Source organism: Macaca nemestrina, chromosome 13 (assembly GCF_043159975.1).
Source record: "Macaca nemestrina isolate mMacNem1 chromosome 13, mMacNem.hap1, whole genome shotgun sequence".
Taxonomy (NCBI): Eukaryota; Metazoa; Chordata; class Mammalia; order Primates; family Cercopithecidae; genus Macaca; species Macaca nemestrina.
In genome coordinates, this window is record NC_092137.1 from 21,046,518 (window position 1) to 21,060,082 (window position 13,565).

Genomic DNA, 13,565 nt, shown 5'->3' on the forward strand with positions numbered 1-13,565 from the left:
AGAGGGAAACATCTGGCTGAAAAAGCAGGGAGGCCAGCAGCTCTGAATGCGGATCACAATCTTTGTTAGTCATCTTTATCTTACTGGTTACTTTGCTGGACTCAAAGTACATGTTTCCTACGGTGGAAGCTCCCTTGTTTACTTATTCTTCCTGACCTAGGTTTAAAAGGCCTGCCTAACTATCGCAGTAGGCTTTTCCTAGCTGATATCCTTGTGAGCTGTGGTAGAGAACAGGGAAGCAGTGCCCTCGTGGCTCCTGGATTTACAGTTCCTGAGGAAGAACTGCCAAATAGAGGAAGACTTCCCTAATGTCAAATGAAGCAGGACCTTCTGGGCAGGAGGAAAACAGGTGATGTCGCAATGACAGGGCTCACCTTTCCACCTCGTGTTTGATGAGGCTTTGAGAAAAGAGCCACGTTCTTTCCAAAAGTCAGGTCAGAAGCCTTTCCACACTTTGGTTTCCCAATTCAGCACCCGTAATGTCAAATAAAACGAAGGTCCTTGCCCCAAGTGAAGTCATCAGCAAATATCTCTTTGCTCTCCGGGGGATTGTGTTCTCTCACAACATCTTTTGGAATTATCACTTCATACTGAAACAAGGGTTTCATCTTTCCATGAGAAGTATGGCGATGAAATTAAGGCCAGGGGCTCTGGGGGCAGAAGAGAAGGCTGGTGCCACTCGTATGCCCTGGATAAGCAGTGAGATGAAGAGCACAGCCTCTAGAGCCAGAGTGTCTGGATCTAAAATTGGCTCTGCCAACAGGCATGTAAGTCACATATGTTTTATATGCTTCTTATGAAAATGGAATAAAAGTCTTATCTATAGGAATAAATTAGTCAATAGAAGTGACACACTTAAAACAGTGTCTGCATATAGTAGGCATTCATTGAGGTGCTGGCTATTACTGGGATGTGAGAACAGAAACAGTCATTTGCTCAATCCCAAGTTTATTTTGGTACTTTGTTTCTTTATTGTAATAAGGACCAGTGGTTTCAAGAATCCTAGAATGTTAGAACTGAAAGGAACATTCCTTTTGTGGCTATATGAGGCTCAGAGAGAGTGGAGCCCTCCAAGATCACGCAGCTATCTGGTGGCAGATTCAAGACCAAACACCAGGCTTCCCATTTCTAGACCACTCTCCACTCTACCACCTTCCTTCCTTGGAGGAGGATGTCCAGGACCAAGAAAGTGCTCTTAGGGCAATGATAACAACTGGAACTGTAGTAGCCCCTCCAAGGGCTCCCTTGTCACTACAAAGTTAATCTTAAGTTGGTTCATTCATTCATTCACTCAGCACTGATTTTTAAGTTATTCTCAAACAGTACAGAAAAGCGAAACACAGTTCTCATTCTTAAAGAGCTTCTATTGAAATTAGAGCAATAAGATATGAAGATAAAATTATACAATAATACAATCATTTATATTATACAATATAAAATTATATTTCATAAATATAAATATATTTTATATTTATAAATTACATAATAATACAATCATTTATATTAAGTGTCTAAGTATTAGAGAGCTTAGATATATTCTATCTAATCAGCTGCCAGTAAAAGAGTTTACAATAAGGTTAGTAACTTTATGAATTACTAAAATAAACGAAACCAAGCAAGCAAGGAAAAAGATGTGCAAAGCAGTTTGGAGGTTCAATAAGACAAAAAAAGACACCTGGCTAGAAGGATCAGGAAAGTCTTCATGCAGTAAGAGTAAGTGGCATTAGATATGGGCCCTGAAACATGAATAGGTAACAGAATTAGAATGTGACCTTTTCCTCTCTCTTCCATGAATAATTACTTTCTAAATATAAATACATACAAATATATACATATACGTATACAAAAAAATGAAATGCAATTCTATATAAATTTTCTGTGGAATTTCAAAGACAAGTAAAACATAATGAATCGAAACGGCAAGAACTTCCAGCACTTCCACCCTTCTTCTGTGCAAGGCAGTTGAAGAATAAGAGGGCTTGTTTTAAGAATTATCATCACGTATGAACTCCTAGTTCATATATAACAGTGGTTCCCAACCTTTTTGACACCAGGGACTGGTTTTGTGGAAGACAATTTTTCCACAGATAGGGATTGGGAGTGAGATGGGACTGGGGATGCAGGGGTGATATTTTCAAAATGAAACTGTTCCACCTTAGATCATCAGGTGTTAGATTCTCATAAGGAGTGCACAACCTAGACCCCTAGCATGAACAGTTCACAATAGGGTTCATGTTCCTATGAGAATCTAATGCTGCTGCTGATCTGGCAGGAGGCAGAGTTCAGGCCATAATGCTGGCTCACCTGCCACTTACCTCCTGCTTTGTGGCCTGGAACCTAACAGACCGGAGAGTGGTACCCGTCTGAGGCCCTGGGCTTGGGGACCCCTGATCTATAGAATACAAGACAAGTCAGTCCTCACAAGGAAGAAGAATGGTCATGATCAGATTTGGAGAGACAAGCTAATAGACTGGATTTCTATTGCCACCATGCCTATGTATCAGGGGAGGTCTTAAATAAATTATTGGATAATACTGCAGGAGGACAGTCAGAGCCATTGCAGGACTCCAGGCTAGATAGGGAAGTGGGAATAAAAATAGAGAGGAGGAATTTGTTCTATAATACAGACTGTTTTCCAAGGCAGCTATGTCATTTTACATTCCCATCAGCAATGAAGCGGGGTTCCAGCTTCTCTACATCTACATTATCTTTCTTTTTGATTACAATCATTCCAGTGAATATGAATTCATATCTCATTGTGGTTTCAATTTGTATTTTCCTGATGGTTAATGATGTCGAGCATCTTTCTGAGTGCTTATAGGCAACTTATAAATCTTCTTTGGAGAAATGTCTATTCACATCCTTTGTCCAGTTTTAAATTGGGTGGTCATTTCATTCTTGAGTTTTAAGAATTCTGAATTATGGCTACAAGTCCTTTGCCAGATATATGATTTGCAAATATTTTCTTTCATTCTTTGGTTTGTCCTCTTACTTTCGTGATGGTATGTTTTGAAGTATAAATGTTTTATAATTTTGATGAAGTTCAACAATTTATGTTGTTTTTTCTTTTGTCACTTACGCTTTTATTGTCATTTTTAGGAAACCACTAAGAAACAAAGGTTACACAGACTTACTTTTATATATTTTTTTTTCTAAAAGCTTTATCGTTTTAACTTTTACCTGAAGGTCTATGATCCATTTTGAGTATTTTTTTTTTTTTTTTTGGCATGGTGTGAGAAAGTGGTCTAACTTTACTTTAAAAAAATAAACTTTACTTTTTAGAAATTTTAGATTTACAGAAAAATTGAGAAGATAGTACAAAGATTTCCCATATATGCTCTGTTTCCCCTATTAGTGTGGTATACTTGTTACAACTAATGAACCAACGATGATAAATTATCATTAACTGAAGTCCATAATTTATTCAGATTTTCTTAAGTTTTATATAATCTGCTTTATTGTTTTATTTTTTTTTTTATTTTGGGATCTCATCAAGGATACCATATTACATTTGGTCATCATGTCTCCCTAGGCTTCCTCTGGCTGTGACAGTTTCTCTGACTTTTCTTGCTTTTAATGACCTCAACAGTTTTGAGGAGTAGTGGTAGGACATCGTAAAGTGTCCTTCTGTTGGGATTTAACTGATGTTTTTATCATGATTAGAGTAGAGATACATGCCTTTAGACTGGGCTAGGGATATGTATTTTGCAAATATTTTTTCCCAGTCTGTGAATGGTTCTTCATTCTCTTAAAAGTGCCTTTTGCAAAGAAGAACATTTTAATTTTAATAAAGTTCAACCTATCATTTTCTTCTATATTTTCTTTTGGAAGTTTCGTAGTTTTGTGTTTTACATTTATGTCCAATCCATATTGAGTTAATTTTTAAAAAGTTTAAGGTCTATGTCTTGTTTTATTTTATTTATTTGTTTATTTTTAAGATGGAGCCTCTCTCTGTTGCACAGGCTGGAGTGCAGTGGCATGACCTCAGCTCACTGCAACATCCGTCTCTTGGTTTCAAGAGATTCTCCTGCCTCAGCCTTCCAAGTAACTGGGATTACAGGCACTCACCTCCATGCCTAGCTAATTTTTGTATTTTTAGTAGAGACAGGGTTTCACCATGTTGGCCAGGCTGGTCTCAAACTCCTGACCTCAAGTGATCTGCCCTCCTCAGCCTCCCAAACTGCTGAGGTTACAACATGAGCCACTGCTCGCAGCTTATGTCTTGTTTTATATTTTTACATGTAGACTTCCAATTGTTCTTGCACATTTGTTGAAAGGATGATTCTTTCTCCATGGAATTGCCTTTGCTCCTTTGTCACAGAAGACTTGACTGTTTGTGTGGGTTTATTTCTAGGCTCTGTGTGCCATTCCAGCAATTTATGTGTCTATTCTTTCTCGAGTACCACACTGTTTTAATTGCTTTAGCATCATAGTAAGTCTTGAAGTTAGGAAATTTCAGTCCTTTGACTTTATTCTTCTTTAATATTGTGTTCGGTATTCACGGTCTTTTGCTTTTTCATATGAACCTTAGAGTCATTTTGTTTGTACCCATAATGTAGCTTGCTGTGATTTTTATTGGGTTAATATTGAATCTATAAATCAATTTATGAAAAACTGACAGTATTAAATCTGTCAATCCATAATTATGGACTATGTCTGCATTCATTTAGATCCTTGATTTTTTTAAAATCAGAATTTTGTAGTTTTCTGCATGGCTATCCTATACATATTTTGTTAGATTTATTTCATTTTTCAATGTTATTATAAATAGTATTTTATTGGTATATAGAAAAAACATCGACTTTTGTATGTCAGTCATGTAACCTGGAAACTTGGTATAATCACTTTTTAGTTCTAGGAAACTTTTTTGGTGATTATTTGGGATCTTCTACATCGATAATCATACCATCTGTGCATGCAGATAGGTTTTTTTCTCTTCCCAATTGGTGCATTTTAAATTTCTGTCTAATCACACTAGCTAGGACCTCCAGTACAATGTTGAGTAAGAATAGTGAGAGAGAGACATTCTTGCTGTGTACACAATTCTTTGGGGAAAAATTTAGTTTTTCGATATGATGTTAACATATTTTTTTTCTTTCTTTTGGTAGCTGTTCTTTTTCAAGTTGAGAAAGTTCATCTTTATTTTTATTTTGTTGAGAGTTTTTATCAAGAATTGCTTTTGGATTTTTTAAAGTGCTTTTTCTGAATTACTTGATATCATCATGATTTTTCTTCCTTAGCTAGTTGAGGTGCTAGGTTATATTCAGTGTTGTGATGGGTTATATTGATTTGAATGTTGAACCAGATTTGAATACCTGGAATAAATCCCACTTGGTCATGATTTGTAATTGTTTTTTATACATTGTTGAATTTGATTTAATATTTTTAAAGGATTTTTGCTTCTATGTTCATGAGAGATATTGGTCTGTAATTTTCTGTTTTGAATGTCTGTGTATTAGAGCCCTATTGATGGGCTGGTAAAGTCAGGGAGGGGAAACATTCTACAATCTTATGGTTAAGTATCAATGTTTTAGTGTGCCTGGGTCCCTGGCATAAGAACTTCACAAGTGTTTGGTTTTCTGTTTCTGTGTTAGTTTGCTGAGAATGATTGTTTCCAGCTTCATCGATGTCCCTGCAAAGGGCATGAACTCATCCTTTTTTATGACTGCATAGTATTCCATGGTGTATATGTGCCAAATTTTCTTTATCCAGTCTATCATTGATGGGCATTTGGGTTGGTTCCAAGTCTTTGCTATTGTGAACAGTGCTGCAATAAACATACATGTCCGTGTGTCTTTATAGTAGAATGATTTATAATCCTTTGGGTATATACCCAGTAATGGAATTGCTGGGCCAAAAGGTATTTCTGGTTCTAGATCCTTGAGGAATCACCACACTGTCATTCATGGCCATACTGCCCAAATTAATTTATAGATTCAATGCTATCCCCATCAAGCTACCATTGACTTTCTTCACAGAATTAGAAAAAACTACTTTAATTTCATATGGAATAAAAGAAGAGCCAGTATAGCCAAGACAAGCCTAAGCAAAAAGAACAAAGCTGGAGGTATCATGCTACCTGACTTTAAACTACACTATAAGGCTATAGTAACCAAAACAGCATGATACTGGTACCAAAACAGATATATAGACCAATGGAACAGAACAGAGACCTCAGAAATAACGCCACACATCTACAACCATCTGATCTTTGACAAACCTGACAAAAACAGGCAATGGGGAAAGGATTCACTATTTAATAAATGGTGTTGGGAAAACTGGCTAGCCATATGCAGAAAACTGAAACTGGACCCCTTCCTTACACCTTATACAAAAATTAACTCAAGATGGATTAAAGACTTAAATGTAAGACCTGAAACCATAAAATTCCTAGAAGAAAACCTAGGCAATACCATTCAGGACATAGGCATGGACAAAGACTTCTTGACTAAAATACCAAAAGCAATGGCAACCAAAGCCAAAATTGACAAATGAAGTCTAATTAAACTAAAGAGCTTCTGCACAGCAAAAGTAACTATCGTCAGAATGAACAGGCAACCTACAGAATGGGAGAAAATTTTTGCAGTCTATCCAACTGACAAAGGGCTAATATCTAGAATCTACAAAGAACTTAACCAAATTTACAAGAAAAAAAAACATCAAAAAGTGGGTGAAGGATATGAACAGACACTTCTCAAAAAAAGACATTTATGTGGCCAATAAACATGAAAAAAATCTAATCATCACTGGTCATTAGAGAAATGCAAATCAAAACCACAATGAGATACCATCTCACGCCAGTTAGAATGGTGATTATTAAAAAGTCAGGCAACAACACATGCTGGAGAGGATGTGGAGAAATAGGAATGCTTTTACACTGTTGGTGGGAGTGTAAATGAGGTCAGAAGAGTTTTGAGTTGCATGCTAGAAATATAAACATTAAGGATGGTTCTGGCATGGAAATAAGGAACATGTTTTTGTAAACTGGAAGAAAGGCAATTCTTGTTACAAAGTGGCAAAGTACTTGGCTGAACTATGTTCTGGTGTTTTGTGTGAGGTAAAAATTGTAAGCAGTGAAACTGGATATTTAGCTGAGGAGATTGCTGAGCAAAGTGTTTGAAGGAGCAGCTTAGTTTATTCTGACTGCTTATAATAAAATGCAAAAGTAGAAACATGAATTGAATAATGAATTTTTAAGCAAAACGTTTTGGAAAATTCTCAACCTATCATTATTGCAAAAGAAGAAGAAAGCTTGTTCTGAAGAGAACAAGGGTGTGGCTAAAGAACCATTTGGAAAAGAGATCATGGGTGCAACTCACGGACTTAATCAGCCATCTCATCAGAGGCTGGGAATAGAGATTGGATTATGCCATCAGAGATACTGCCAGTTTGAAGTAAAGGAGACAGAGAAGGTAGTAGAGAATGGAGGAAGGCTGTCAGACTTTTTGGATTTTATAGGATGAAACCATAGAGTATTTTGCTTTGAACATGTGCTGCCTTTCAAGAACAGAGAAGAAACCCAAAGATGATTCAGAGATCCTTAGGGCTGCTACCGCTCTCACTATGGTTGGAGCCCGGTGGGACAGGCTGCCTCCACCTCAGTTTCAAAGAGTAGTACTGTGTCCAGCAGATCATGGATGGGGACCTTTCTGAGAATTCAATGAATGGAGCTTCCCCCTACCCTCAGCTGAGATAATAAGGCTACCCCCACAGAACAGAAGGGGTTGGGCCACCCACAGAGCTGGGGGTGACACTGCCACTCCAATGGGCCTGGAGAGGGCAGAATATCAAACCAAAGCAGATAATTCTTGAACTTTAAGACCTAATGGAATTTACCTTGCTAGATTTGGACTTGCTATCACCTCTTTCTTCTTTTGTAGTTCTCCCCTTTGAAATGGGAATGCCCATCCTATGCCTGCCCCACCATTGTATTTTGGAAGCATGTAATGTGTCTGGTTTCACAGGCTCATCACTAGAATGGAATTTTTTTGCTTCAGGATGAATTATACCTCTATAGTGTTACCCATATTTGATTTAGATACTATTTAGATGAGACTTCAGACTTAAGAACTGATGCTAAAATGAGTTAAGACTTCAGGGCTATTGGAATGGAGTGAGTATATATTTTGCATATGAGAAGAACATGAATTTTGGGAGTCCAGGAATGGAATGTTACAGGTTCAATGTTTATGCCTCAACCCCTCTGCCATTTACATATTAAGGCCCTAACTCCCAATGTGATGGAGTTTGGAAAATGGGGCTTTTGGGAGGTAATTAAGATTAGATGAGGTTGTGTGGGTGGAGCCCTGTGAGAAGAGACATGAGGGAGTTTGCTTGTTGTCTCTCTCTTCCTGCACATACGTATACAAAGAAGTCATGTGAGCACATGGTGAGATGGCGGCCACCTACAAGCCACAAGATGAGAACTCAGAATGAAACCTACCTTACCAGCACCTTAATCTTGGATTTCACCAGACTCCATAACTGTGAGAAACAAACTTCTTTCTTTTAAGCCATCCAGTCTATGGTATTTCGTTATGGCATTCTGAGCTAAGACAGGAGTTAATATTTATTAAATACCAACTATGTGCTTGGCACTGTGCCTCATTGAAACAAATCTAGGAAGTAGGTATTAGTATTTCCAATTTGCCTATGAAGAAAATAAAGCTCAGCATGACACAACTAGTAAGTGATGGCAGATATTATCACATTGCCCTCCGCTCCAAAGAAGCTAAAGTGATTTATTCTCTCACCAACCATCCCCTCCCCACACACTTACCAACCTTGATAACTAACCCCCAATACACAAGTATGTCTTATCGGTAGGGTTTGATTTCATTTCTCCCTTTTTCAAGCTAATGATTAAAAATGACTGACAACTTCTGAACTTGGTACGAAGTATTGTCTTTGATATAATATGAGCAGGTATACATCTATGTTACTTTTTCAATGGCTATATTTTCTATTATTGCATATATATACCTCTTACTGTATCTATTTGTTGAACAAACCCCTATGCCCCATAAAACATTTTTAAGTTGCATCAAGTCCTTCTCTGTTAAAGAAAAGCAACAACAATTTTTAAAAGATGCTGCAATAAACAGCCAGTATACCTATCTTTGTGGTTATGTGTAAGTTGATTGGTAGGATATAGTCCCAGAAGTAGAATTGATGTTCAGAAGACATAAAAATTTTGTATCTTATGTAGTCTTCTCTACTAAAAATATTTATTCTGTGTTTTCTTCTAGTTCTTCTATGATTTCATTGTTTTTTACCTTTATTTCTTGGATTATTTGAAGTTTATTTTGGCATCAATAGTAGTAAAAGGTTGAACCTTAATAATTTTTACTAATGCCATTTATTGACAAATCAATTTTTCAACATTGATTTGAAATGCTGTTTTTATTGCATAAAAAATCTTCATATATACTGGTCATCTTCTGGACTATCAATTCTATTTCATTGATCTAGTTTTCTAATTTCAAATTATTTAATATCCCCATAGCAGCATGCTAAAATGCAAAGGCCCTAGAATGAAGATTCCTGAAGTCAAATCCTAACTCTACCATTTATCAAATATGTGACTTTAGCCTAGCCCCTAAAGTGTATTTGTTCTTCACCTTCCTCATCTCTAAAAAGATAAAATGTCAAACTAGTATTGCCTAATGACTTCTTCCCTAAGCCAAAATCTTGAGATGGACGTAAGAGGGAAAGGAGTTGAAGGAACTCCTCTTAAGAAACCATACTCAGAAAGTCACGCATACACACACAAACCCATGAGGATTCATGGGGAAGCAGAAGAGTGCTGGGGACTTATATAGGTAGAAAGTGGTGAATTGGAAAGGGAAGGCATCAAGGGGAACTTTTAGGAAATAACTTGAGAAAAGGAGATTCTAGTTTTACCCTGTTTTATTGCCCACATTGTTCTGGGAGTGTTGAGCTCAGAGGTGAGATTAGGGAAACTGAAATTGGTTTGGAACTGAGTGATGTGTTCCTAATACACTGTAAAATTTGGCTGAAACTTGCCTTTTGGGTGAATATCAGAGGATACTCAGAGCCCCACAAAAGAGGGGTCTCAAAACCCAAAACAAATAATAATGCAACTGAAGGAATATACACTAATGATGAAGCCAGGACTCCCAGGTTTGCCCTTTCCCTACTGCTTTCCTAAGGAGGAAGGTAGTAGTACCAGCTCGAGCCTTAGGATAACATCACACATCACAGTGCTGAAGGCTATCGTGGACGATAGCCTCCACTAAGACAGGTGAAATATCGAAGTTAGCTGGCAAGTGGCTGAGTTGGTATTTGAACATGCTCTCTGATTACAAAACCTGTGTTCTTCCTACGAAGTAATTTTCTCCATTGGTGGAATTCTTCAATAATGACAACAATGACAACTTTCCTCTTGTCATTCAATATGTGACACTGTTGGATCCTAAATTTCTTTTAGTATAATGATTATAATAATAACAATAAAAAACTAGACAGAATTGCTTGAACCTGGGAGGTGGAGGTTGCAGTGAGCCAAGATTGCGCCATTGCACTCCAGCCTGGGCAACAATAGCAAAACTCTGTCTCAAAATAAATAAATAAATAAATATTTTTTTCAAAGTTACAGAATGTTAATAGGGGGATATGTAGTTGCTTGACATTTTCTTGTCTTGGTTTTTATTCCTCAAATCTGACACAAGAGACTTCTAACTGGCTTCAAGGATCTCCTTAGCCTGACTGATCCTAACTCATCATAAGAGATGTCCCCAAAAACAATTATGACTGTGTCATTCTTTTAATTCAATTCAGAACCCCCAGTGGTTACCCACTGACTACAGGCCAGATTCCTCATTATGAATGCTATTTTGTGCTCATTATCCAGGAAGGGGTCATAAGATATTAGAGAGATTCTTGAGGCATTGTTCCTTTTAGTGTAAGGTTAAGGGATTAAGTGAACATCAGATAATCTCTGAGGTCCGACTCAAACTAAAGTTTTCAAGTCCCTATGCCAATAGGCTTCAAATTATCTCCTAAGCCTCATCTTCTCTAACTCCTTGATATAAATCTATCTTTATTTTTTAGGTACTTATAACTTTTGCCATTAGAAATGTATTTTCATATAAGTTCAGAATGCATAAAGCTTGATATTTAAGAACTCAACATCAATGAAGCCTTTCCTTCTGCTTCAATGATTTTATTAATTCAGGTCTTCATGTTCCATAAATTGTCATTGATTTAGTAATTTGATGAAAACATTTATATACAAATATTCCACTAAAATGTAAAGCCTGTAGATACCAAGAAATTTATTCAGCCATAGATAGAGTCTTAGAATAAAACACTCTGAATACACACAAATGAATAAGATATAAGAATATAATTGAAAAGCACTTATACTGGAAGAATTTGATTATGTATGTCCCTAGAGATAAAATTTTATTAGAATCACCTTCTCTCCATCCTGTTTTATTCAAAGACCTTTCATATAGTACATTGCTTTTATGTTTAGAGTTTATGCCTAAATTTAACTCCATTATTCTCTTAGTTACTTTACTATTTATTTGTTTAAAAAAAGATTTGAAATGCTGGAATACAGTTAACCATTGCAAAGCTTCACAAAGTTCTAAATGCTCCTGGACTCTTTAATAACTGAGTTATCCTAGATAGTTGCTTTCTATGTAGCTATTCTTTTTAAGAACAGCATTTTAAAATCATTTTTGTCATTCCAAAAGAAATTTTTCTACAACGAGGGCTTCCTCATCAGAGGATAATGAACATAGTATTTTAATTATGATTAAGATCATCACTAATCTTTTCCCTTTCTTCAGTACCATTTATTGAGCAGATATTGGGTGAAGTTGACTACACAGAGTCTGTATAGGACAGGAGTGCTTTCATTTTCATTCATTCCAAAATAATTTGAAACTTCAATTTTGTTATTTTCTTATCCAATGAATTATTTAGAAGTGACTTAAAATATCTAGCTGTCTGGGTTCAATTTTTAAAAAATTTCTAATTTTAACATACTGTGGTTAGATAAGTGGTTTGTATATATATATTTAAAATTTTGCTGTAATTTCCTTTGTGGCTTCTATAAGGGCATTTTTTTGGTAAATGTTATGTAAGTAAATAAACTGTGTATTCTGTTAGGTGTAAGTTCTATGTATATCTATTAGCATAAACTTATTAATTTTATATTTAAATACTCTATATTTTTATTCATAGTATATCATAGTAGGAGACTGTAACAGACCACTATGATGTGATGTGTATTTGTTTTCTTTTGTGATTTTACCAAATTTTTAGGTATTTCAAAATGATATTGAGGCATTTTAGGTTCATGATCATTATATCTTGCTGGTAAATTATTTGACAATGTGAAATGCCCTCTTTTGATACTTTTAACGCTTTGGCTTTCAATTCTATTTTGTCTGATACTGATGTTGCTGTTCTCATCCTACTGTTAATACCTGCCAAGTATAGCATTTTTCTATTCGCATCTACTGAAATTTTATTTTAATAATTACATTTTTTTAAATTTCCAGGGTTTGACTTTGGTTTGTTTTATCACAGATAGCTCCTCATTCGTTATTTTGATGCCATACTATATTTGAAGACACTAATTAAACTTCTTAAGAAAAGTCCTTTTCTTACCATCTATTAAATTTTTCATAGTTGTAATTCTGTTGGGCTGTTACATGTATTTTTATGGAGGCTACATGCTAAATGTTGTTGATTCTCGACTGTGGGCTCATCTTGGTGGTTTGAATTCCCTCCTAGACTCCTTACACTTACACTCCCACAGCCAGCCTTAGGGAAGGTATAGAAACAGCTTTTGAGGTTTGTGCTCCTCCCTGTTTTCAGTGAGAATGAGGGAAAGTTAGGATGGGTATTGCTGGCCCTGCCCCTCATTCTTAGGCTGGCTTCTGTGCAAAGACAGACGTGAACTGGTAGAGAGGTAAAGAGTGGAATGTACATGGCATGACCAGTGTGGATGCCCCAACTCATTTTCTTATCATCTGCATTAGCTTCCACCTCCTGTCTAGTCCTACCTTCTACCACCTCTAAGCATGGGTACCCTTGGTGATGCTCCCGTCTTCTGTGGTGGGACTTTCTAGAAGTTTCCAGTACAAATTCCAGGCTACAATTACTCTCTGCAAACTCAGCCTGTGTACTTTCAGACTTTCAGGGATTTCTCATCATTTTGATTAGCCAAAACTCTCTCTTTGAATTTAGAAAACAAGCTATATATTCATACACTTGAAAAATAACTTAAGGCTTAGAGTGGAAGGACAGAAGCTGAGAAAGGAGAGGATATCATTGTGCAATTAGTGTTCCATCTTGAAAGGGAAAGCCTCCACTTTTATTTTGTGTTGTTTCCTTTTTTATTGATATTAGGGATACTAAGCAATTGTTATTTACTTTGTAAATATTTGTTACATGTGCCTTTTAATTTCATTTCAGGTATCTTCAGAGATACAGATGTTTTACATTTTAATGAGGACAAATCTGTTCATTTTTTACTTTAAGATTTCTGGTTGTGTCATGCTCATGGGGCCTTTTTACTCCACAAT

At 36.3% G+C, this 13,565-nt stretch overlaps 1 protein-coding gene across 3 annotated transcripts in view; it reads left to right on the plus strand.

Moving 5' to 3' along the window:
- The first annotated feature begins 302 nt into the window (after window positions 1-302).
- LOC105479857 (tudor domain containing 15) overlaps window positions 303-13,565 on the plus strand; it is a 72,398-nt gene continuing 59,135 nt past the window's right edge. For all 3 annotated transcript variants that reach the window (XM_011738179.3, XM_011738183.3, XM_011738181.3), the window contains exon 1: window positions 303-767. The gene's annotated coding sequence lies outside the window, so the exon portion shown is untranslated. The remainder of the gene's footprint in view (window positions 768-13,565) is intronic.